Source organism: Strix aluco, chromosome 11 (genome assembly GCF_031877795.1).
Source record: "Strix aluco isolate bStrAlu1 chromosome 11, bStrAlu1.hap1, whole genome shotgun sequence".
Taxonomy (NCBI): Eukaryota; Metazoa; Chordata; class Aves; order Strigiformes; family Strigidae; genus Strix; species Strix aluco.
Window position 1 is genome coordinate 25,834,352 of NC_133941.1, and position 26,093 is coordinate 25,860,444.

Below are 26,093 nucleotides of genomic sequence, written 5' to 3' on the forward strand. Positions count from 1 at the left end.
TTTTCTGCACAAAAGCGATTCTGCGAAGCAATGTGAACACTTCTGCTTCCCAGGCACAGAGAAGGTGCTAGCAAGGAATTCTCTGCCTGCCTTTCCCCAGTGCTCTGCAAGCTCTCCAGGACAACATAAAATCTGGGGCTCTGTGCTTTCTTTCCTTCTGAACAAGTGTTACTGTTTTCTGCACAAAAGCGATTCTTGCGAAGCAATGTGAACACTTCTGCTTCCCAGGCACAGAGAAGGTGCTATCAGGGAATTCTCTGCCTGCCTTTCCCCAGTGCTCTGCAAGCTCTCCAGGACAACATAGAATCTGGGGCTCTGTGCTTTCTTTCGTTCTGAACAAGTGTTACCGTTTTCTGCACAAAAGCGATTCTGCGAAGCAATGTGAACAGGCACAGAGAAGGTGCTATCAGGGAATTCTCTGCCTGCCTTTCCCCAGTGCTCTGCAAGCTCTCCAGGACAACATAAAATCTGGGGCTCTGTGCTTTCTTTCCTTCTGAACAAGTGTTAGTGTTTTCTGCACAAAAGCGATTCTGCGAAGCAATGTGAACACTTCTGCTTCCCAGGCACAGAGAAGGTGCTAGCAAGGAATTCTCTGCCTGACTTTCCCCAGTGCTCTGCAAGCTCTCCAGGACAACATAAAATCTGGGGCCCTGTGCTTTCTTTCCTTCTGAACAAGTGTTACTGTTTTCTGCACAAAAGCGATTCTGCGAAGCCGTGTGAACACTTCTGCTTCCCAGGCACAGAGAAGGTGCTAGCAAGGAATTCTCTGCCTGCCTTTCCCCAGTGCTCTGCAAGCTCTCCAGGACAACATAAAATCTGGGGCTCTGTGCTTTCTTTCGTTCTGAACAAGTGTTACTGTTTTCTGCACAAAAGCGATTCTGCGAAGCAATGTGAACAGGCACAGAGAAGGTGCTAGCAGGGAATTCTCTGCCTGCCTTTCCCCAGTGCTCTGCAAGCTCTCCAGGACAACATAAAATCTGGGGCTCTGTGCTTTCTTTCCTTCTGAACAAGTGTTACTGTTTTCTGCACAAAAGCGATTCTTGTGAAGCAATGTGAACACTTCTGCTTCCCAGGCACAGAGAAGGTGCTAGCAGGGAATTCTCTGCCTGCCTTTCCCCAGTGCTCTGCAAGCTCTCCAGGACAACATAGAATCTGGGGCTCTGTGCTTTCTTTCGTTCTGAACAAGTGTTACTGTTTTCTGCACAAAAGTGATTCTGCGAAGCAATGTGAACAGGCACAGAGAAGGTGCTAGCAGGGAATTCTCTGCCTGCCTTTCCCCAGTGCTCTGCAAGCTCTCCAGGACAACATAAAATCTGGGGCTCTGTGCTTTCTTTCCTTCTGAACAAGTGTTAGTGTTTTCTGCACAAAAGCGATTCTTGCGAAGCAATGTGAACAGTTCTGCTTCCCAGGCACAGAGAAGGTGCTAGCAGGGAATTCTCTGCCTGCCTTTCCCCAGTGCTCTGCAAGCTCTCCAGGACAACATAGAATCTGGGGCTCTGTGCTTTCTTTCCTTCTGAACAAGTGTTACTGTTTTCTGCACAAAAGCGATTCTGCGAAGCAATGTGAACAGGCACAGAGAAGGTGCTAGCAGGTAATTCTCTACCTGCCTTTCCCCAGTGCTCTGCAAGCTCTCCAGGACAACATAAAATCTGGGGCTCTGTGCTTTCTTTCGTTCTGAACAAGTGTTAGTGTTTTCTGCAGAAAAGCGATTCTGCGAAGCAATGTGAACACTTCTGCTTCCCAGGCACAGAGAAGGTGCTAGCAAGGAATTCTCTGCCTGCCTTTCCCCAGTGCTCTGCAAGCTCTCCAGGACAACATAAAATCTGGGGCTCTGTGCTTTCTTTCCTTCTGAACAAGTGTTAGTGTTTTCTGCACAAAAGCGATTCTTGCGAAGCAATGTGAACACTTCTGCTTCCCAGGCACAGAGAAGGTGCTAGCAGGGAATTCTCTGCCTGCCTTTCCCCAGTGCTCTGCAAGCTCTCCAGGACAACATAGAATCTGGGGCTCTGTGCTTTCTTTCGTTCTGAACAAGTGTTACTGTTTTCTGCACAAAAGCGATTCTGCGAAGCAATGTGAACAGGCACAGAGAAGGTGCTAGAAGGGAATTCTCTGCCTGCCTTTCCCCAGTGCTCTGCAAGCTCTCCAGGACAACATAGAATCTGGGGCTCTGTGCTTTCTTTCCTTCTGAACAAGTGTTACTGTTTTCTGCACAAAAGCGATTCTGCGAAGCAATGTGAACAGGCACAGAGAAGGTGCGATCAGGGAATTCTCTGCCTGCCTTTCCCCAGTGCTCTGCAAGCTCTCCAGGACAACATAGAATCTGGGGCTCTGTGCTTTCTTTCGTTCTGAACAAGTGTTATTGTTTTCTGCACAAAAGCGATTCTGCGAAGCAATGTGAACACTTCTGCTTCCCAGGCACAGAGAAGGTGCTAGCAAGGAATTCTCTGCCTGCCTTTCCCCAGTGCTCTGCAAGCTCTCCAGGACAACATAAAATCTGGGGCTCTGTGCTTTCTTTCCTTCTGAACAAGTGTTAGTGTTTTCTGCACAAAAGCGATTCTTGCGAAGCAATGTGAACACTTCTGCTTCCCAGGCACAGAGAAGGTGCTATCAGGGAATTCTCTGCCTGCCTTTCCCCAGTGCTCTGCAAGCTCTCCAGGACAACATAGAATCTGGGGCTCTGTGCTTTCTTTCGTTCTGAACAAGTGTTACCGTTTTCTGCACAAAAGCGATTCTGCGAAGCAATGTGAACAGGCACAGAGAAGGTGCTAGCAGGGAATTCTCTGCCTGCCTTTCCCCAGTGCTCTGCAAGCTCTCCAGGACAACATAAAATCTGGGGCTCTGTGCTTTCTTTCCTTCTGAACAAGTGTTAGTGTTTTCTGCACAAAAGCGATTCTGCGAAGCAATGTGAACACTTCTGCTTCCCAGGCACAGAGAAGGTGCTAGCAAGGAATTCTCTGCCTGCCTTTCCCCAGTGCTCTGCAAGCTCTCCAGGACAACATAAAATCTGGGGCCCTGTGCTTTCTTTCCTTCTGAACAAGTGTTACTGTTTTCTGCACAAAAGCGATTCTGCGAAGCCGTGTGAACACTTCTGCTTCCCAGGCACAGAGAAGGTGCTAGCAAGGAATTCTCTGCCTGCCTTTCCCCAGTGCTCTGCAAGCTCTCCAGGACAACATAAAATCTGGGGCTCTGTGCTTTCTTTCGTTCTGAACAAGTGTTACTGTTTTCTGCACAAAAGCGATTCTGCGAAGCAATGTGAACAGGCACAGAGAAGGTGCTAGCAGGGAATTCTCTGCCTGCCTTTCCCCAGTGCTCTGCAAGCTCTCCAGGACAACATAAAATCTGGGGCTCTGTGCTTTCTTTCCTTCTGAACAAGTGTTACTGTTTTCTGCACAAAAGCGATTCTGCAAAGCAATGTGAACACTTCTGCTTCCCAGGCACAGAGAAGGTGCTAGCAGGGAATTCTCTGCCTGCCTTTCCCCAGTGCTCTGCAAGCTCTCCAGGACAACATAGAATCTGGGGCTCTGTGCTTTCTTTCGTTCTGAACAAGTGTTACTGTTTTCTGCACAAAAGTGATTCTGCGAAGCAATGTGAACAGGCACAGAGAAGGTGCTAGCAGGGAATTCTCTGCCTGCCTTTCCCCAGTGCTCTGCAAGCTCTCCAGGACAACATAAAATCTGGGGCTCTGTGCTTTCTTTCCTTCTGAACAAGTGTTAGTGTTTTCTGCACAAAAGCGATTCTTGCGAAGCAATGTGAACAGTTCTGCTTCCCAGGCACAGAGAAGGTGCTAGCAGGGAATTCTCTGCCTGCCTTTCCCCAGTGCTCTGCAAGCTCTCCAGGACAACATAGAATCTGGGGCTCTGTGCTTTCTTTCCTTCTGAACAAGTGTTACTGTTTTCTGCACAAAAGCGATTCTGCGAAGCAATGTGAACAGGCACAGAGAAGGTGCTAGCAGGTAATTCTCTGCCTGCCTTTCCCCAGTGCTCTGCAAGCTCTCCAGGACAACATAGAATCTGGGGCTCTGTGCTTTCTTTCGTTCTGAACAAGTGTTAGTGTTTTCTGCACAAAAGCGATTCTGCGAAGCAATGTGAACACTTCCGCTTCCCAGGCACAGAGAAGGTGCTAGCAAGGAATTCTCTGCCTGCCTTTCCCCAGTGCTCTGCAAGCTCTCCAGGACAACATAGAATCTGGGGCTCTGTGCTTTCTTTCGTTCTGAACAAGTGTTACTGTTTTCTGCACAAAAGCGATTCTGCGAAGCAATGTGAACAGGCACAGAGAAGGTGCGATCAGGGAATTCTCTCCCTGCCTTTCCCCAGTGCTCTGCAAGCTCTCCAGGACAACATAAAATCTGGGGCTCTGTGCTTTCTTTCGTTCTGAACAAGTGTTAGTGTTTTCTGCAGAAAAGCGATTCTGCGAAGCAATGTGAACACTTCTGCTTCCCAGGCACAGAGAAGGTGCTAGCAAGGAATTCTCTGCCTGCCTTTCCCCAGTGCTCTGCAAGCTCTCCAGGACAACATAAAATCTGGGGCTCTGTGCTTTCTTTCCTTCTGAACAAGTGTTAGTGTTTTCTGCACAAAAGCGATTCTTGCGAAGCAATGTGAACACTTCTGCTTCCCAGGCACAGAGAAGGTGCTAGCAGGGAATTCTCTGCCTGCCTTTCCCCAGTGCTCTGCAAGCTCTCCAGGACAACATAGAATCTGGGGCTCTGTGCTTTCTTTCGTTCTGAACAAGTGTTACTGTTTTCTGCACAAAAGCGATTCTGCGAAGCAATGTGAACAGGCACAGAGAAGGTGCTAGCAGGGAATTCTCTGCCTGCCTTTCCCCAGTGCTCTGCAAGCTCTCCAGGACAACATAGAATCTGGGGCTCTGTGCTTTCTTTCCTTCTGAACAAGTGTTACTGTTTTCTGCACAAAAGCGATTCTGCGAAGCAATGTGAACAGGCACAGAGAAGGTGCTAGCAGGTAATTCTCTACCTGCCTTTCCCCAGTGCTCTGCAAGCTCTCCAGGACAACATAGAATCTGGGGCTCTGTGCTTTCTTTCGTTCTGAACAAGTGTTAGTGTTTTCTGCAGAAAAGCGATTCTGCGAAGCAATGTGAACACTTCTGCTTCCCAGGCACAGAGAAGGTGCTAGCAAGGAATTCTCTGCCTGCCTTTCCCCAGTGCTCTGCAAGCTCTCCAGGACAACATAAAATCTGGGGCTCTGTGCTTTCTTTCCTTCTGAACAAGTGTTAGTGTTTTCTGCACAAAAGCGATTCTTGCGAAGCAATGTGAACACTTCTGCTTCCCAGGCACAGAGAAGGTGCTAGCAGGGAATTCTCTGCCTGCCTTTCCCCAGTGCTCTGCAAGCTCTCCAGGACAACATAGAATCTGGGGCTCTGTGCTTTCTTTCGTTCTGAACAAGTGTTACTGTTTTCTGCACAAAAGCGATTCTGCGAAGCAATGTGAACAGGCACAGAGAAGGTGCTAGAAGGGAATTCTCTGCCTGCCTTTCCCCAGTGCTCTGCAAGCTCTCCAGGACAACATAGAATCTGGGGCTCTGTGCTTTCTTTCCTTCTGAACAAGTGTTACTGTTTTCTGCACAAAAGCGATTCTGCGAAGCAATGTGAACAGGCACAGAGAAGGTGCGATCAGGGAATTCTCTGCCTGCCTTTCCCCAGTGCTCTGCAAGCTCTCCAGGACAACATAGAATCTGGGGCTCTGTGCTTTCTTTCGTTCTGAACAAGTGTTATTGTTTTCTGCACAAAAGCGATTCTGCGAAGCAATGTGAACACTTCTGCTTCCCAGGCACAGAGAAGGTGCTAGCAAGGAATTCTCTGCCTGCCTTTCCCCAGTGCTCTGCAAGCTCTCCAGGACAACATAAAATCTGGGGCTCTGTGCTTTCTTTCCTTCTGAACAAGTGTTAGTGTTTTCTGCACAAAAGCGATTCTTGCGAAGCAATGTGAACACTTCTGCTTCCCAGGCACAGAGAAGGTGCTATCAGGGAATTCTCTGCCTGCCTTTCCCCAGTGCTCTGCAAGCTCTCCAGGACAACATAGAATCTGGGGCTCTGTGCTTTCTTTCGTTCTGAACAAGTGTTACCGTTTTCTGCACAAAAGCGATTCTGCGAAGCAATGTGAACAGGCACAGAGAAGGTGCTAGCAGGGAATTCTCTGCCTGCCTTTCCCCAGTGCTCTGCAAGCTCTCCAGGACAACATAAAATCTGGGGCTCTGTGCTTTCTTTCCTTCTGAACAAGTGTTAGTGTTTTCTGCACAAAAGCGATTCTGCGAAGCAATGTGAACACTTCTGCTTCCCAGGCACAGAGAAGGTGCTAGCAAGGAATTCTCTGCCTGCCTTTCCCCAGTGCTCTGCAAGCTCTCCAGGACAACATAAAATCTGGGGCCCTGTGCTTTCTTTCCTTCTGAACAAGTGTTACTGTTTTCTGCACAAAAGCGATTCTGCGAAGCCGTGTGAACACTTCTGCTTCCCAGGCACAGAGAAGGTGCTAGCAAGGAATTCTCTGCCTGCCTTTCCCCAGTGCTCTGCAAGCTCTCCAGGACAACATAAAATCTGGGGCTCTGTGCTTTCTTTCGTTCTGAACAAGTGTTACTGTTTTCTGCACAAAAGCGATTCTGCGAAGCAATGTGAACAGGCACAGAGAAGGTGCTATCAGGGAATTCTCTGCCTGCCTTTCCCCAGTGCTCTGCAAGCTCTCCAGGACAACATAAAATCTGGGGCTCTGTGCTTTCTTTCCTTCTGAACAAGTGTTACTGTTTTCTGCACAAAAGCGATTCTGCAAAGCAATGTGAACACTTCTGCTTCCCAGGCACAGAGAAGGTGCTAGCAGGGAATTCTCTGCCTGCCTTTCCCCAGTGCTCTGCAAGCTCTCCAGGACAACATAGAATCTGGGGCTCTGTGCTTTCTTTCGTTCTGAACAAGTGTTACTGTTTTCTGCACAAAAGTGATTCTGCGAAGCAATGTGAACAGGCACAGAGAAGGTGCTAGCAGGGAATTCTCTGCCTGCCTTTCCCCAGTGCTCTGCAAGCTCTCCAGGACAACATAAAATCTGGGGCTCTGTGCTTTCTTTCCTTCTGAACAAGTGTTAGTGTTTTCTGCACAAAAGCGATTCTTGCGAAGCAATGTGAACAGTTCTGCTTCCCAGGCACAGAGAAGGTGCTAGCAGGGAATTCTCTGCCTGCCTTTCCCCAGTGCTCTGCAAGCTCTCCAGGACAACATAGAATCTGGGGCTCTGTGCTTTCTTTCCTTCTGAACAAGTGTTACTGTTTTCTGCACAAAAGCGATTCTGCGAAGCAATGTGAACAGGCACAGAGAAGGTGCTAGCAGGTAATTCTCTGCCTGCCTTTCCCCAGTGCTCTGCAAGCTCTCCAGGACAACATAGAATCTGGGGCTCTGTGCTTTCTTTCGTTCTGAACAAGTGTTAGTGTTTTCTGCACAAAAGCGATTCTGCGAAGCAATGTGAACACTTCTGCTTCCCAGGCACAGAGAAGGTGCTAGCAAGGAATTCTCTGCCTGCCTTTCCCCAGTGCTCTGCAAGCTCTCCAGGACAACATAGAATCTGGGGCTCTGTGCTTTCTTTCGTTCTGAACAAGTGTTACTGTTTTCTGCACAAAAGCGATTCTGCGAAGCAATGTGAACAGGCACAGAGAAGGTGCGATCAGGGAATTCTCTCCCTGCCTTTCCCCAGTGCTCTGCAAGCTCTCCAGGACAACATAAAATCTGGGGCTCTGTGCTTTCTTTCCTTCTGAACAAGTGTTAGTGTTTTCTGCAGAAAAGCGATTCTGCGAAGCAATGTGAACACTTCTGCTTCCCAGGCACAGAGAAGGTGCTAGCAAGGAATTCTCTGCCTGCCTTTCCCCAGTGCTCTGCAAGCTCTCCAGGACAACATAAAATCTGGGGCTCTGTGCTTTCTTTCCTTCTGAACAAGTGTTAGTGTTTTCTGCACAAAAGCGATTCTTGCGAAGCAATGTGAACACTTCTGCTTCCCAGGCACAGAGAAGGTGCTAGCAGGGAATTCTCTGCCTGCCTTTCCCCAGTGCTCTGCAAGCTCTCCAGGACAACATAGAATCTGGGGCTCTGTGCTTTCTTTCGTTCTGAACAAGTGTTACTGTTTTCTGCACAAAAGCGATTCTGCGAAGCAATGTGAACAGGCACAGAGAAGGTGCTATCAGGGAATTCTCTGCCTGCCTTTCCCCAGTGCTCTGCAAGCTCCCCAGGACAACATAGAATCTGGGGCTCTGTGCTTTCTTTCGTTCTGAACAAGTGTTACTGTTTTCTGCACAAAAGCGATTCTGCGAAGCAATGTGAACAGGCACAGAGAAGGTGCTATCAGGGAATTCTCTGCCTGCCTTTCCCCAGTGCTCTGCAAGCTCTCCAGGACAACATAAAATCTGGGGCTCTGTGCTTTCTTTCCTTCTGAACAAGTGTTAGTGTTTTCTGCACAAAAGCGATTCTGCGAAGCAATGTGAACACTTCTGCTTCCCAGGCACAGAGACGGTGCTAGCAAGGAATTCTCCGCCTGCCTTTCCCCAGTGCTCTGCAAGCTCTCCAGGACAACATAGAATCTGGGGCTCTGTGCTTTCTTTCGTTCTGAACAAGTGTTACTGTTTTCTGCACAAAAGCGATTCTTGCGAAGCAATGTGAACAGGCACAGAGAAGGTGCTATCAGGGAATTCTCTGCCTGCCTTTCCCCAGTGCTCTGCAAGCTCTCCAGGACAACATAAAATCTGGGGCTCTGTGCTTTCTTTCCTTCTGAACAAGTGTTACTGTTTTCTGCACAAAAGCGATTCTGCGAAGCAATGTGAACAGGCACAGAGAAGGTGCTAGCAGGGAATTCTCTGCCTGCCTTTCCCCAGTGCTCTGCAAGCTCTCCAGGACAACATAAAATCTGGGGCTCTGTGCTTTCTTTCCTTCTGAACAAGTTTTACTGTTCTCTGCACAAAAGCGATTCTTGCGAAGCAATGTGAACACTTCTGCTTCGCAGGCACAGAGAAGGTGCTAGCAGGGAATTCTCTGCCTGCCTTTCCCCAGTGCTCTGCAAGCTCTCCAGGACAACATAAAATCTGGGGCTCTGTGCTTTCTTTCCTTCTGAACAAGTGTTAGTGTTTTCTGCACAAAAGCGATTCTGCGAAGCAATGTGAACACTTCTGCTTCCCAGGCACAGAGAAGGTGCTAGCAAGGAATTCTCTGCCTGCCTTTCCCCAGTGCTCTGCAAGCTCTCCAGGACAACATAGAATCTGGGGCTCTGTGCTTTCTTTCCTTCTGAACAAGTGTTAGTGTTTTCTGCACAAAAGCGATTCTGCGAAGCAATGTGAACAGGCACAGAGAAGGTGCTATCAGGGAATTCTCTGCCTGCCTTTCCCCAGTGCTCTGCAAGCTCTCCAGGACAACATAAAATCTGGGGCTCTGTGCTTTCTTTCCTTCTGAACAAGTGTTACTGTTTTCTGCACAAAAGCGATTCTGCGAAGCAATGTGAACACTTCTGCTTCCCAGGCACAGAGAAGGTGCTAGCAGGGAATTCTCTGCCTGCCTTTCCCCAGTGCTCTGCAAGCTCTCCAGGACAACATAGAATATGGGGCTCTGTGCTTTCTTTCGTTCTGAACAAGTGTTACTGTTTTCTGCACAAAAGTGATTCTGCGAAGCAATGTGAACAGGCACAGAGAAGGTGCTAGCAGGGAATTCTCTGCCTGCCTTTCCCCAGTGCTCTGCAAGCTCTCCAGGACAACATAAAATCTGGGGCTCTGTGCTTTCTTTCCTTCTGAACAAGTGTTACTGTTTTCTGCACAAAAGCGATTCTTGTGAAGCAATGTGAACACTTCTGCTTCCCAGGCACAGAGAAGGTGCTAGCAGGGAATTCTCTGCCTGCCTTTCCCCAGTGCTCTGCAAGCTCTCCAGGACAACATAGAATCTGGGGCTCTGTGCTTTCTTTCGTTCTGAACAAGTGTTACTGTTTTCTGCACAAAAGTGATTCTGCGAAGCAATGTGAACAGGCACAGAGAAGGTGCTAGCAGGGAATTCTCTGCCTGCCTTTCCCCAGTGCTCTGCAAGCTCTCCAGGACAACATAAAATCTGGGGCTCTGTGCTTTCTTTCCTTCTGAACAAGTGTTAGTGTTTTCTGCACAAAAGCGATTCTTGCGAAGCAATGTGAACAGTTCTGCTTCCCAGGCACAGAGAAGGTGCTAGCAGGGAATTCTCTGCCTGCCTTTCCCCAGTGCTCTGCAAGCTCTCCAGGACAACATAGAATCTGGGGCTCTGTGCTTTCTTTCCTTCTGAACAAGTGTTACTGTTTTCTGCACAAAAGCGATTCTGCGAAGCAATGTGAACAGGCACAGAGAAGGTGCTAGCAGGTAATTCTCTGCCTGCCTTTCCCCAGTGCTCTGCAAGCTCTCCAGGACAACATAGAATCTGGGGCTCTGTGCTTTCTTTCGTTCTGAACAAGTGTTAGTGTTTTCTGCACAAAAGCGATTCTGCGAAGCAATGTGAACAGGCACAGAGAAGTTGCGATCAGGGAATTCTCTCCCTGCCTTTCCCCAGTGCTCTGCAAGCTCTCCAGGACAACATAAAATCTGGGGCTCTGTGCTTTCTTTCCTTCTGAACAAGTGTTAGTGTTTTCTGCACAAAAGCGATTCTGCGAAGCAATGTGAACACTTCTGCTTCCCAGGCACAGAGACGGTGCTAGCAAGGAATTCTCCGCCTGCCTTTCCCCAGTGCTCTGCAAGCTCTCCAGGACAACATAGAATCTGGGGCTCTGTGCTTTCTTTCGTTCTGAACAAGTGTTACTGTTTTCTGCACAAAAGCGATTCTTGCGAAGCAATGTGAACAGGCACAGAGAAGGTGCTATCAGGGAATTCTCTGCCTGCCTTTCCCCAGTGCTCTGCAAGCTCTCCAGGACAACATAAAATCTGGGGCTCTGTGCTTTCTTTCCTTCTGAACAAGTGTTACTGTTTTCTGCACAAAAGCGATTCTGCGAAGCAATGTGAACAGGCACAGAGAAGGTGCTAGCAGGGAATTCTCTGCCTGCCTTTCCCCAGTGCTCTGCAAGCTCTCCAGGACAACATAAAATCTGGGGCTCTGTGCTTTCTTTCCTTCTGAACAAGTGTTACTGTTTTCTTCACAAAAGCGATTCTGCGAAGCCATGTGAACACTTCTGCTTCCCAGGCACAGAGAAGGTGCTAGCAAGGAATTCTCTGCCTGCCTTTCCCCAGTGCTCTGCAAGCTCTCCAGGACAACATAAAATCTGGGGCTCTGTGCTTTCTTTCGTTCTGAACAAGTGTTAGTGTTTTCTGCACAAAAGCGATTCTGCGAAGCAATGTGAACAGGCACAGAGAAGGTGCGATCAGGGAATTCTCTCCCTGCCTTTCCCCAGTGCTCTGCAAGCTCTCCAGGACAACATAAAATCTGGGGCTCTGTGCTTTCTTTCGTTATGAACAAGTGTTAGTGTTTTCTGCAGAAAAGCGATTCTGCGAAGCAATGTGAACACTTCTGCTTCCCAGGCACAGAGAAGGTGCTAGCAAGGAATTCTCTGCCTGCCTTTCCCCAGTGCTCTGCAAGCTCTCCAGGACAACATATAATCTGGGGCTCTGTGCTTTCTTTCCTTCTGAACAAGTGTTAGTGTTTTCTGCACAAAAGCGATTCTTGCGAAGCAATGTGAACACTTCTGCTTCCCAGGCACAGAGAAGGTGCTAGCAGGGAATTCTCTGCCTGCCTTTCCCCAGTGCTCTGCAAGCTCTCCAGGACAACATAGAATCTGGGGCTCTGTGCTTTCTTTCGTTCTGAACAAGTGTTACTGTTTTCTGCACAAAAGCGATTCTGCGAAGCAATGTGAACAGGCACAGAGAAGGTGCTATCAGGGAATTCTCTGCCTGCCTTTCCCCAGTGCTCTGCAAGCTCTCCAGGACAACATAAAATCTGGGGCTCTGTGCTTTCTTTCGTTCTGAACAAGTGTTAGTGTTTTCTGCAGAAAAGCGATTCTGCGAAGCAATGTGAACACTTCTGCTTCCCAGGCACAGAGAAGGTGCTAGCAAGGAATTCTCTGCCTGCCTTTCCCCAGTGCTCTGCAAGCTCTCCAGGACAACATAGAATCTGGGGCTCTGTGCTTTCTTTCCTTCTGAACAAGTGTTAGTGTTTTCTGCACAAAAGCGATTCTGCGAAGCAATGTGAACACTTCTGCTTCCCAGGCACAGAGAAGGTGCTAGCAGGGAATTCCCTGCCTGCCTTTCCCCAGTGCTCTGCAAGCTCTCCAGGACAACATAGAATCTGGGGCTCTGTGCTTTCTTTCGTTCTGAACAAGTGTTACAGTTTTCTGCACAAAAGCGATTCTGCGAAGCAATGTGAACAGGCACAGAGAAGGTGCTATCAGGGAATTCTCTGCCTGCCTTTCCCCAGTGCTCTGCAAGCTCTCCAGGACAACATAGAATCTGGGGCTCTGTGCTTTCTTTCGTTCTGAACAAGTGTTACTGTTTTCTGCACAAAAGCGATTCTGCGAAGCAATGTGCACAGGCACAGAGAAGGTGCTAGCAGGGAATTCTCTGCCTGCCTTTCCCCAGTGCTCTGCAAGCTCTCCAGGACAACATAAAATCTGGGGCTCTGTGCTTTCTTTCCTTCTGAACAAGTGTTACTGTTTTCTGCACAAAAGCGATTCTTGTGAAGCAATGTGAACACTTCTGCTTCCCAGGCACAGAGAAGGTGCTAGCAGGGAATTCTCTGCCTGCCTTTCCCCAGTGCTCTGCAAGCTCTCCAGGACAACATAGAATCTGGGGCTCTGTGCTTTCTTTCGTTCTGAACAAGTGTTAGTGTTTTCTGCACAAAAGCGATTCTGCGAAGCAATGTGAACACTTCTGCTTCCCAGGCACAGAGAAGGTGCTAGCAAGGAATTCTCTGCCTGCCTTTCCCCAGTGCTCTGCAAGCTCTCCAGGACAACATACAATCTGGGGCTCTGTGCTTTCTTTCCTTCTGAACAAGTGTTACTGTTTTCTGCACAAAAGCGATTCTGCGAAGCAATGTGAACAGGCACAGAGAAGGTGCTAGCAGGGAATTCTCTGCCTGCCTTTCCCCAGTGCTCTGCAAGCTCTCCAGGACAACATAAAATCTGGGGCTCTGTGCTTTCTTTCGTTCTGAACAAGTGTTAGTGTTTTCTGCACAAAAGCGATTCTTGCGAAGCAATGTGAACACTTCTGCTTCCCAGGCACAGAGAAGGTGCTAGCAAGGAATTCTCTGCCTGCCTTTCCCCAGTGCTCTGCAAGCTCTCCAGGACAACATAGAATCTGGGGCTCTGTGCTTTCTTTCGTTCTGAACAAGTGTTACTGTTTTCTGCACAAAAGCGATTCTGCGAAGCAATGTGAACAGGCACAGAGAAGGTGCTATCAGGGAATTCTCTGCCTGCCTTTCCCCCGTGCTCTGCAAGCTCTCCAGGACAACATAAAATCTGGGGCTCTGTGCTTTCTTTCCTTCTGAACAAGTGTTAGTGTTTTCTGCACAAAAGCGATTCTTGCGAAGCAATGTGAACACTTCTGCTTCCCAGGCACAGAGAAGGTGCTAGCAGGGAATTCTCTGCCTGCCTTTCCCCAGTGCTCTGCAAGCTCTCCAGGACAACATAAAATCTGGGGCTCTGTGCTTTCTTTCCTTCTGAACAAGTGTTACTGTTTTCTGCACAAAAGCGATTCTGCGAAGCAATGTGAACAGGCACAGAGAAGGTGCTAGCAGGGAATTCTCTGCCTGCCTTTCCCCAGTGCTCTGCAAGCTCTCCAGGACAACATAAAATCTGGGGCTCTGTGCTTTCTTTCGTTCTGAACAAGTGTTAGTGTTTTCTGCACAAAAGCGATTCTGCGAAGCAATGTGAACACTTCTGCTTCCCAGGCACAGAGAAGGTGCTAGCAAGGAATTCTCTGCCTGCCTTTCCCCAGTGCTCTGCAAGCTCTCCAGGACAACATAGAATCTGGGGCTCTGTGCTTTCTTTCCTTCTGAACAAGTGTTAGTGTTTTCTGCACAAAAGCGATTCTGCGAAGCAATGTGAACAGGCACAGAGAAGGTGCTATCAGGGAATTCTCTGCCTGCCTTTCCCCAGTGCTCTGCAAGCTCTCCAGGACAACATAAAATCTGGGGCTCTGTGCTTTCTTTCCTTCTGAACAAGTGTTACTGTTTTCTGCACAAAAGCGATTCTGCGAAGCAATGTGAACACTTCTGCTTCCCAGGCACAGAGAAGGTGCTAGCAGGGAATTCTCTGCCTGCCTTTCCCCAGTGCTCTGCAAGCTCTCCAGGACAACATAGAATATGGGGCTCTGTGCTTTCTTTCGTTCTGAACAAGTGTTACTGTTTTCTGCACAAAAGTGATTCTGCGAAGCAATGTGAACAGGCACAGAGAAGGTGCTAGCAGGGAATTCTCTGCCTGCCTTTCCCCAGTGCTCTGCAAGCTCTCCAGGACAACATAGAATCTGGGGCTCTGTGCTTTCTTTCCTTCTGAACAAGTGTTACTGTTTTCTGCACAAAAGTGATTCTGCGAAGCAATGTGAACAGGCACAGAGAAGGTGCTAGCAGGGAATTCTCTGCCTGCCTTTCCCCAGTGCTCTGCAAGCTCTCCAGGACAACATAGAATCTGGGGCTCTGTGCTTTCTTTCGTTCTGAACAAGTGTTAGTGTTTTCTGCACAAAAGCGATTCTGCGAAGCAATGTGAACACTTCTGCTTCCCAGGCACAGAGAAGGTGCTAGCAAGGAATTCTCTGCCTGCCTTTCCCCAGTGCTCTGCAAGCTCTCCAGGACAACATAAAATCTGGGGCTCTGTGCTTTCTTTCCTTCTGAACAAGTGTTAGTGTTTTCTGCACAAAAGCGATTCTTGCGAAGCAATGTGAACACTTCTGCTTCCCAGGCACAGAGAAGGTGCTAGCAAGGAATTCTCTGCCTGCCTTTCCCCAGTGCTCTGCAAGCTCTCCAGGACAACATAGAATCTGGGGCTCTGTGCTTTCTTTCGTTCTGAACAAGTGTTACTGTTTTCTGCACAAAAGCGATTCTGCGAAGCAATGTGAACAGGCACAGAGAAGGTGCTATCAGGGAATTCTCTGCCTGCCTTTCCCCAGTGCTCTGCAAGCTCTCCAGGACAACATAAAATCTGGGGCTCTGTGCTTTCTTTCCTTCTGAACAAGTGTTACTGTTTTCTGCACAAAAGCGATTCTTGCGAAGCAATGTGAACACTTCTGCTTCCCAGGCACAGAGAAGGTGCTAGCAGGGAATTCTCTGCCTGCCTTTCCCCAGTGCTCTGCAAGCTCTCCAGGACAACATAGAATCTGGGGCTCTGTGCTTTCTTTCCTTCTGAACAAGTGTTAGTGTTATCTGCACAAAAGCGATTCTTGCGAAGCAATGTGAACACTTCTGCTTCCCAGGCACAGAGAAGCTGCTAGCAGGGAATTCTCTGCCTGCCTTTCCCCAGTGCTCTGCAAGCTCTCCAGGACAACATAGAATCTGGGGCTCTGTGCTTTCTTTCCTTCTGAACAAGTGTTACTGTTTTCTGCACAAAAGCGATTCTGCGAAGCAATGTGAACACTTCTGCTTCCCAGGCACAGAGAAGGTGCTAGCAAGGAATTCTCTGCCTGCCTTTCCCCAGTGCTCTGCAAGCTCTCCAGGACAACATAAAATCTGGGGCTCTGTGCTTTCTTTCCTTCTGAACAAGTGTTACTGTTTTCTGCACAAAAGCGATTCTGCGAAGCAATGTGAACAGGCACAGAGAAGGTGCTATCAGGGAATTCTCTGCCTGCCTTTCCCCAGTGCTCTGCAAGCTCTCCAGGACAACATAAAATCTGGGGCTCTGTGCTTTCTTTCCTTCTGAACAAGTGTTACTGTTTTCTGCGCAAAAGCGATTCTGCGAAGCAATGTGAACAGGCACAGAGAAGGTGCTATCAGGGAATTCTCTGCCTGCCTTTCCCCAGTGCTCTGCAAGCTCTCCAGGACAACATAGAATCTGGGGCTCTGTGCTTTCTTTCCTTCTGAACAAGTGTTAGTGTTTTCTGCACAAAAGCGATTCTTGCGAAGCAATGTGAACACTTCTGCTTCCCAGGCACAGAGAAGGTGCTAGCAGGGAATTCTCTGCCTGCCTTTCCCCAGTGCTCTGCAAGCTCTCCAGGACAACATAAAATCTGGGGCTCTGTGCTTTCTTTCCTTCTGAACAAGTGTTAGTGTTTTCTGCACAAAAGCGATTCTGCGAAGCAATGTGAACACTTCTGCTTCCCAGGCACAGAGAAGGTGCTAGCAAGGAATTCTCTGCCTGCCTTTCCCCAGTGCTCTGCAAGCTCTCCAGGACAACATAAAATCTGGGGCTCTGTGCTTTCTTTCCTTCTGAACAAGTGTTACTGTTTTCTGCACAAAAGCGATTCTGCGAAGCAATGTGAACAGGCACAGAGAAGGTGCTATCAGGGAATTCTCTGCCTGCCTTTCCCCAGTGCTCTGCAAGCTCTCCAGGACAACATAGAATCTGGGGCTCTGTGCTTTCTTTCGTTCTGAACAAGTGTTACTGTTTTCTGCACAAAAGCGATTCTGCGAAGCAATGTGAACACTTCTGCTTCCCAGGCACAGAGAAGGTGCTAGCAAGGAATTCTCTGCCTGCCTTTCCCCAGTGCTCTGCAAGCTCTCCAGGACAACATAGAATCTGGGGCTCTGTGCTTTCTTTCCTTCTGAACAAGTGTTACTGTTTTCTGCACAAAAGCGATTCTGCGAAGCAATGTGAACAGGCACAGAGAAGGTGCTAGCAAGGAATTCTCTGCCTGCCTTTCTCCAGTGCTCTGCAAGCTCTCCAGGACAACATAAAATCTGGGGCTCTGTGCTTTCTTTCCTTCTGAACAAGTGTTACTGTTTTCTGCACAAAAGCGATTCTGCGAAGCAATGTGAACAGGCACAGAGAAGGTTCTATCAGGGAATTCTGTGCCTGCCTTTCCCCAGTGCTCTGCAAGCTCTCCAGGACAACATAAAATCTGGGGCTCTGTGCTTTCTTTCCTTCTGAACAAGTGTTACTGTTTTCTGCACAAAAGCGATTCTGCGAAGCAATGTGAACACTTCTGCTTCCCAGGCACAGAGAAGGTGCTAGCAAGGAATTCTCTGCCTGCCTTTCCCCAGTGCTCTGCAAGCTCTCCAGGACAACATAGAATCTGGGGCTCTGTGCTTTCTTTCCTTCTGAACAACTGTTACTGTTTTCTGCACAAAAGCGATTCTGCGAAGCAATGTGAACAGGCACAGAGAAGGTGCTATCAGGGAATTCTGTGCCTGCCTTTCCCCAGTGCTCTGCAAGCTCTCCAGGACAACATAGAATCTGGGGCTTTGTGCTTTCTTTCCTTCTGAACAAGTGTTACTGTTTTCTGCACAAAAGCGATTCTGCGAAGCAATGTGAACACTTCTGCTTCCCAGGCACAGAGAAGGTGCTAGCAAGGAATTCTCTGCCTGCCTTTCCCCAGTGCTCTGCAAGCTCTCCAGGACAACATAGAATCTGGGGCTCTGTGCTTTCTTTCCTTCTGAACAACTGTTACTGTTTTCTGCACAAAAGCGATTCTGCGAAGCAATGTGAACACTTGTGCTTCCCAGGCACAGAGAAGGTGCTATCAGGGAATTCTCTGCCTGCCTTTCCCCAGTGCTCTGCAAGCTCTCCAGGACAACATAAAATCTCGGGCTCTGTGCTTTCTTTCGTTCTGAACAAGTGTTAGTGTTTTCTGCACAAAAGCGATTCTGCGAAGCAATGTGAACACTTCTGCTTTCCAGGCACAGAGAAGGTGCTAGCAAGGAATTCTCTGCCTGCCTTTCCCCAGTGCTCTGCAAGCTCTCCAGGACAACATAGAATCTGGGGCTCTGTGCTTTCTTTCCTTCTGAACAAGTGTTACTGTTTTCTGCACAAAAGCGATTCTGCGAAGCAATGTGAACAGGCACAGAGAAGGTGCTAGCAAGGAATTCTCTGCCTGCCTTTCCCCAGTGCTCTGCAAGCTCTCCAGGACAACATAAAATCTGGGGCTCTGTGCTTTCTTTCCTTCTGAACAAGTGTTACTGTTTTCTGCACAAAAGCGATTCTTGCGAAGCAATGTGAACACTTCTGCTTCCCAGGCACAGAGAAGGTGCTAGCAGGGAATTCTCTGCCTGCCTTTCCCCAGTGCTCTGCAAGCTCTCCAGGACAACATAGAATCTGGGGCTCTGTGCTTTCTTTCGTTCTGAACAAGTGTTACTGTTTTCTGCACAAAAGCGATTCTGCGAAGCAATGTGAACAGGCACAGAGAAGGTGCTAGCAGGGAATTCTCTGCCTGCCTTTCCCCAGTGCTCTGCAAGCTCTCCAGGTCAACATAAAATCTGGGGCTCTGTGCTTTCTTTCGTTCTGAACAAGTGTTACTATTTTCTGCACAAAAGCGATTCTGCGAAGCAATGTGAACACTTCTGCTTCCCAGGCACAGAGAAGGTGCTAGCAAGGAATTCTCTGCCTGCCTTTCCCCAGTGCTCTGCAAGCTCTCCAGGACAACATAGAATCTGGGGCTCTGTGCTTTCTTTCCTTCTGAACAAGTGTTACTGTTTTCTGCACAAAAGCGATTCTGCGAAGCAATGTGAACACTTCTGCTTCCCAGGCACAGAGAAGGTGCTAGCAAGGAATTCTCTGCCTGCCTTTCCCCAGTGCTCTGCAAGCTCTCCAGGACAACATAAAATCTGGGGCTCTGTGCTTTCTTTCCTTCTGAACAAGTGTTACTGTTTTCTGCACAAAAGCGATTCTGCGAAGCAATGTGAACAGGCACAGAGAAGGTGCTATCAGGGAATTCTCTGCCTGCCTTTCCCCAGTGCTCTGCAAGCTCTCCAGGACAACATAAAATCTGGGGCTCTGTGCTTTCTTTCCTTCTGAACAAGTGTTACTGTTTTCTGCGCAAAAGCGATTCTGCGAAGCAATGTGAACAGGCACAGAGAAGGTGCTATCAGGGAATTCTCTGCCTGCCTTTCCCCAGTGCTCTGCAAGCTCTCCAGGACAACATAGAATCTGGGGCTCTGTGCTTTCTTTCCTTCTGAACAAGTGTTAGTGTTTTCTGCACAAAAGCGATTCTTGCGAAGCAATGTGAACACTTCTGCTTCCCAGGCACAGAGAAGGTGCTAGCAGGGAATTCTCTGCCTGCCTTTCCCCAGTGCTCTGCAAGCTCTCCAGGACAACATAAAATCTGGGGCTCTGTGCTTTCTTTCCTTCTGAACAAGTGTTAGTGTTTTCTGCACAAAAGCGATTCTGCGAAGCAATGTGAACACTTCTGCTTCCCAGGCACAGAGAAGGTGCTAGCAAGGAATTCTCTGCCTGCCTTTCCCCAGTGCTCTGCAAGCTCTCCAGGACAACATAAAATCTGGGGCTCTGTGCTTTCTTTCGTTCTGAACAAGTGTTACTGTTTTCTGCACAAAAGCGATTCTGCGAAGCAATGTGAACAGGCACAGAGAAGGTGCTATCAGGGAATTCTCTGCCTGCCTTTCCCCAGTGCTCTGCAAGCTCTCCAGGACAACATAGAATCTGGGGCTCTGTGCTTTCTTTCGTTCTGAACAAGTGTTACTGTTTTCTGCACAAAAGCGATTCTGCGAAGCAATGTGAACACTTCTGCTTCCCAGGCACAGAGAAGGTGCTAGCAAGGAATTCTCTGCCTGCCTTTCCCCAGTGCTCTGCAAGCTCTCCAGGACAACATAAAATCTGGGGCTCTGTGCTTTCTTTCCTTCTGAACAAGTGTTACTGTTTTCTGCACAAAAGCGATTCTGCGAAGCAATGTGAACAGGCACAGAGAAGGTGCTAGCAAGGAATTCTCTGCCTGCCTTTCTCCAGTGCTCTGCAAGCTCTCCAGGACAACATAAAATCTGGGGCTCTGTGCTTTCTTTCCTTCTGAACAAGTGTTACTGTTTTCTGCACAAAAGCGATTCTTGCGAAGCAATGTGAACACTTCTGCTTCCCAGGCACAGAGAAGGTGCTAGCAGGGAATTCTCTGCCTGCCTTTCCCCAGTGCTCTGCAAGCTCTCCAGGACAACATAGAATCTGGGGCTCTGTGCTTTCTTTCGTTCTGAACAAGTGTTAGTGTTTTCTGCACAAAAGCGATTCTGCGAAGCAATGTGAACAGGCACAGAGAAGGTGCTAGCAGGGAATTCTCTGCCTGCCTTTCCCCAGTGCTCTGCAAGCTCTCCAGGACAACATAAAATCTGGGGCTCTGTGCTTTCTTTCGTTCTGAACAAGTGTAACTATTTTCTGCACAAAAGCAATTCTGCGAAGCAATGTGAACACTTCTGCTTCCCAGGCACAGAGAAGGTGCTAGCAAGGAATTCTCTGCCTGCCTTTCCCCAGTGCTCTGCAAGCTCTCCAGGACAACATAGAATCTGGGGCTCTGTGCTTTCTTTCCTTCTGAACAACTGTTACTGTTTTCTGCACAAAAGCGATTCTGCGAAGCAATGTGAACACTTCTGCTTCCCAGGCACAGAGAAGGTGCTAGCAAGGAATTCTCTGCCTGCCTTTCCCCAGTGCTCTGCAAGCTCTCCAGGACAACATAGAATCTGGGGCTCTGTGCTTTCTTTCCTTCTGAACAACTGTTACTGTTTTCTGCACAAAAGCGATTCTGCGAAGCAATGTGAACACTTGTGCTTCCCAGGCACAGAGAAGGTGCTATCAGGGAATTCTCTGCCTGCCTTTCCCCAGTGCTCTGCAAGCTCTCCAGGACAACATAAAATCTCGGGCTCTGTGCTTTCTTTCGTTCTGAACAAGTTTTAGTGTTTTCTGCACAAAAGCGATTCTGCGAAGCAATGTGAACACTTCTGCTTTCCAGGCACAGAGAAGGTGCTAGCAAGGAATTCTCTGCCTGCCTTTCCCCAGTGCTCTGCAAGCTCTCCAGGACAACATAGAATCTGGGGCTCTGTGCTTTCTTTCCTTCTGAACAAGTGTTACTGTTTTCTGCACAAAAGCGATTCTGCGAAGCAATGTGAACAGGCACAGAGAAGGTGCTAGCAAGGAATTCTCTGCCTGCCTTTCCCCAGTGCTCTGCAAGCTCTCCAGGACAACATAAAATCTGGGGCTCTGTGCTTTCTTTCCTTCTGAACAAGTGTTACTGTTTTCTGCACAAAAGCGATTCTTGCGAAGCAATGTGAACACTTCTGCTTCCCAGGCACAGAGAAGGTGCTAGCAGGGAATTCTCTGCCTGCCTTTCCCCAGTGCTCTGCAAGCTCTCCAGGACAACATAGAATCTGGGGCTCTGTGCTTTCTTTCGTTCTGAACAAGTGTTACTGTTTTCTGCACAAAAGCGATTCTGCGAAGCAATGTGAACAGGCACAGAGAAGGTGCTAGCAGGGAATTCTCTGCCTGCCTTTCCCCAGTGCTCTGCAAGCTCTCCAGGTCAACATAAAATCTGGGGCTCTGTGCTTTCTTTCGTTCTGAACAAGTGTTACTATTTTCTGCACAAAAGCGATTCTGCGAAGCAATGTGAACACTTCTGCTTCCCAGGCACAGAGAAGGTGCTAGCAAGGAATTCTCTGCCTGCCTTTCCCCAGTGCTCTGCAAGCTCTCCAGGACAACATAGAATCTGGGGCTCTGTGCTTTCTTTCCTTCTGAACAAGTGTTACTGTTTTCTGCACAAAAGCGATTCTGCGAAGCAATGTGAACACTTCCGCTTCCCAGGCACAGAGAAGGTGCTAGCAAGGAATTCTCTGCCTGCCTTTCCCCAGTGCTCTGCAAGCTCTCCAGGACAACATAAAATCTGGGGCTCTGTGCTTTCTTTCCTTCTGAACAAGTGTTACTGTTTTCTGCACAAAAGCGATTCTGCGAAGCAATGTGAACAGGCACAGAGAAGGTGCTAGCAGGGAATTCTGTGCCTGCCTTTCCCCAGTGCTCTGCAAGCTCTCCAGGACAACATAAAATCTGGGGCTCTGTGCTTTCTTTCCTTCTGAACAAGTGTTACTGTTTTCTGCACAAAAGCGATTCTGCGAAGCAATGTGAACACTTCTGCTTCCCAGGCACAGAGAAGGTGCTAGCAGGGAATTCTCTGCCTGCCTTTCCCCAGTGCTCTGCAAGCTCCCCAGGACAACATAGAATCTGGGGCTCTGTGCTTTCTTTCGTTCTGAACAAGTGTTACTGTTTTCTGCACAAAAGCGATTCTGCGAAGCAATGTGAACAGGCACAGAGAAGGTGCTAGCAGGGAATTCTGTGCCTGCCTTTCCCTAGTGCTCTGCAAGCTCTCCAGGACAACATAGAATCTGGGGCTCTGTGCTTTCTTTCGTTCTGAACACGTGTTATTGTTTTCTGCACAAAAGCAATTCTGCGAAGCAATGTGAAAACTTCTGCTTCCCAGGCACAGAGAAGGTGCTAGCAAGGAATTCTCTGCCTGCCTTTCCCCAGTGCTCTGCAAGCTCTCCAGGACAACATAGAATCTGGGGCTCTGTGCTTTCTTTCCTTCTGAACAAGTGTTACTGTTTTCTGCACAAAAGCGATTCTGCGAAGCAATGTGAACACTTCTGCTTCCCAGGCACAGAGAAGGTGCTAGCAAGGAATTCTCTGCCTGCCTTTCCCCAGTGATCTGCAAGCTCTCCAGGACAACATAAAATCTGGGGCTCTGTGCTTTCTTTCCTTCTGAACAAGTGTTACTGTTTTCTGCACAAAAGCGATTCTGCGAAGCAATGTGAACAGGCACAGAGAAGGTGCTATCAGGGAATTCTGTGCCTGCCTTTCCCCAGTGCTCTGCAAGCTCTCCAGGACAACATACAATCTGGGGCTCTGTGCTTTCTTTCCTTCTGAACAAGTGTTACTGTTTTCTGCACAAAAGCGATTCTGCGAAGCAATGTGAACACTTCTGCTTCCCAGGCACAGAGAAGGTGCTAGCAAGGAATTCTCTGCCTGCCTTTCCCTAGTGCTCTGCAAGCTCTGCAGGACAACATAGAATCTGGGGCTCTGTGCTTTCTTTCGTTCTGAACAAGTGTTACTGTTTTCTGCACAAAAGCGATTCTGCGAAGCAATGTGAACAGGCACAGAGAAGGTGCTAGCAAGGAATTCTCTGCCTGCCTTTCCCCAGTGCTCTGCAAGCTCTCCAGGACAACATAGAATCTGGGGCTCTGTGCTTTCTTTCCTTCTGAACAAGTGTTACTGTTTTCTGCACAAAAGCGATTCTGCGAAGCAATGTGAACACTTCTGCTTCCCAGGCACAGAGAAGGTGCTAGCAAGGAATTCTCTGCCAGCCTTTCCCCAGTGCTCTGCAAGCTCTCCAGGACAACATAGAATCTGGGGCTCTGTGCTTTCTTTCCTTCTGAACAAGTGTTACTGTTTTCTGCACAAAAGCGATTCTGCGAAGCAACGTGAACACTTCTGCTTCCCAGGCACAGAGAAGGTGCTAGCAAGGAATTCTCTGCCTGCCTTTCCCCAGTGCTCTGCAAGCTCTCCAGGACAACATAAAATCTGGGGCTCTGTGCTTTCTTTCGTTCTGAACAAGTGTTACTGTTTTCTGCACAAAAGCGATTCTGCGAAGCAATGTGAACAGGCACAGAGAAGGTGCTATCAGGGAATTCTCTGCCTGCCTTTCCCCAGTGCTCTGCAAGCTCTCCAGGACAACATAAAATCTGGGGCTCTGTGCTTTCTTTCCTTCTGAACAAGTGTTACTGTTTTCTGCACAAAAGCGATTCTTGCGAAGCAATGTGAACACTTCTGCTTCCCAGGCACAGAGAAGGTGCTATCAGGGAATTCTCTGCCTGCCTTTCCCCAGTGCTCTGCAAGCTCTCCAGGACAACATAGAATCTGGGGCTCTGTGCTTTCTTTCGTTCTGAACAAGTGTTACTGTTTTCTGCACAAAAGCGATTCTGCGAAGCAATGTGAACAGGCACAGAGAAGGTGCTATCAGGGAATTCTCTGCCTGCCTTTCCCCAGTGCTCTGCAAGCTCTCCAGGACAACATAAAATCTCGGGCTCTGTGCTTTCTTTCCTTCTGAACAAGTGTTACTGTTTTCTGCACAAAAGCGATTCTGCGAAGCAATGTGAACACTTCTGCTTTCCAGGCACAGAGAAGGTGCTAGCAGGGAATTCTCTGCCTGCCTTTCCCCAGTGCTCTGCAAGCTCTCCAGGACAACATAGAATCTGGGGCTCTGTGCTTTCTTTCCTTCTGAACAAGTGTTACTGTTTTCTGCACAAAAGCGATTCTGCGAAGCAATGTGAACAGGCACAGAGAAGGTGCTAGCAAGGAATTCTCTGCCTGCCTTTCTCCAGTGCTCTGCAAGCTCTCCAGGACAACATAAAATCTGGGGCTCTGTGCTTTCTTTCCTTCTGAACAAGTGTTACTGTTTTCTGCACAAAAGCGATTCTTGCGAAGCAATGTGAACACTTCTGCTTCCCAGGCACAGAGAAGGTGCTAGCAGGGAATTCTCTGCCTGCCTTTCCCCAGTGCTCTGCAAGCTCTCCAGGACAACATAGAATCTGGGGCTCTGTGCTTTCTTTCGTTCTGAACAAGTGTTACTGTTTTCTGCACAAAAGCGATTCTGCGAAGCAATGTGAACAGGCACAGAGAAGGTGCTATCAGGGAATTCTCTGCCTGCCTTTCCCCAGTGCTCTGCAAGCTCTCCAGGACAACATAAAATCTGGGGCTCTGTGCTTTCTTTCGTTCTGAACAAGTGTAACTATTTTCTGCACAAAAGCAATTCTGCGAAGCAATGTGAACACTTCTGCTTCCCAGGCACAGAGAAGGTGCTAGCAAGGAATTCTCTGCCTGCCTTTCCCCAGTGCTCTGCAAGCTCTCCAGGACAACATAGAATCTGGGGCTCTGTGCTTTCTTTCCTTCTGAACAAGTGTTACTGTTTTCTGCACAAAAGCGATTCTGCGAAGCAATGTGAACACTTCTGCTTCCCAGGCACAGAGAAGGTGCTAGCAAGGAATTCTCTGCCTGCCTTTCCCCAGTGCTCTGCAAGCTCTCCAGGACAACATAAAATCTGGGGCTCTGTGCTTTCTTTCCTTCTGAACAAGTGTTACTGTTTTCTGCACAAAAGCGATTCTGCGAAGCAATGTGAACACTTCTGCTTCCCAGGCACAGAGAAGGCGCTAGCAAGGAATTCTCTGCCTGCCTTTCCCCAGTGCTCTGCAAGCTCTCCAGGACAACATAGAATCTGGGGCTCTGTGCTTTCTTTCCTTCTGAACAACTGTTACTGTTTTCTGCACAAAAGCGATTCTGCGAAGCAATGTGAACAGGCACAGAGAAGGTGCTATCAGGGAATTCTGTGCCTGCCTTTCCCCAGTGCTCTGCAAGCTCTCCAGGACAACATAAAATCTGGGGCTCTGTGCTTTCTTTCCTTCTGAACAAGTGTTACTGTTTTCTGCACAAAAGCGATTCTTGCGAAGCAATGTGAACACTTCTGCTTCCCAGGCACAGAGAAGGTGCTAGCAAGGAATTCTCTGCCTGCCTTTCCCCAGTGCTCTGCAAGCTCTCCAGGACAACATAGAATCTGGGGCTCTGTGCTTTCTTTCCTTCTGAACAACTGTTACTGTTTTCTGCACAAAAGCGATTCTGCGAAGCAATGTGAACACTTCTGCTTCCCAGGCACAGAGAAGGTGCTAGCAAGGAATTCTCTGCCTGCCTTTCCCCAGTGATCTGCAAGCTCTCCAGGACAACATAAAATCTGGGGCTCTGTGCTTTCTTTCGTTCTGAACAAGTGTTACTGTTTTCTGCACAAAAGCGATTCTGCGAAGCAATGTGAACAGGCACAGAGAAGGTGCTATCAGGGAATTCTCTGCCTGCCTTTCCCCAGTGCTCTGCAAGCTCTCCAGGACAACATAAAATCTGGGGCTCTGTGCTTTCTTTCCTTCTGAACAAGTGTTACTGTTTTCTGCACAAAAGCGATTCTTGCGAAGCAATGTGAACACTTCTGCTTCCCAGGCACAGAGAAGGTGCTAGCAGGGAATTCTCTGCCTGCCTTTCCCCAGTGCTCTGCAAGCTCTCCAGGACAACATAGAATCTGGGGCTCTGTGCTTTCTTTCGTTCTGAACAAGTGTTACTGTTTTCTGCACAAAAGCGATTCTGCGAAGCAATGTGAACAGGCACAGAGAAGGTGCTATCAGGGAATTCTCTGCCTGCCTTTCCCCAGTGCTCTGCAAGCTCTCCAGGACAACATAAAATCTCGGGCTCTGTGCTTT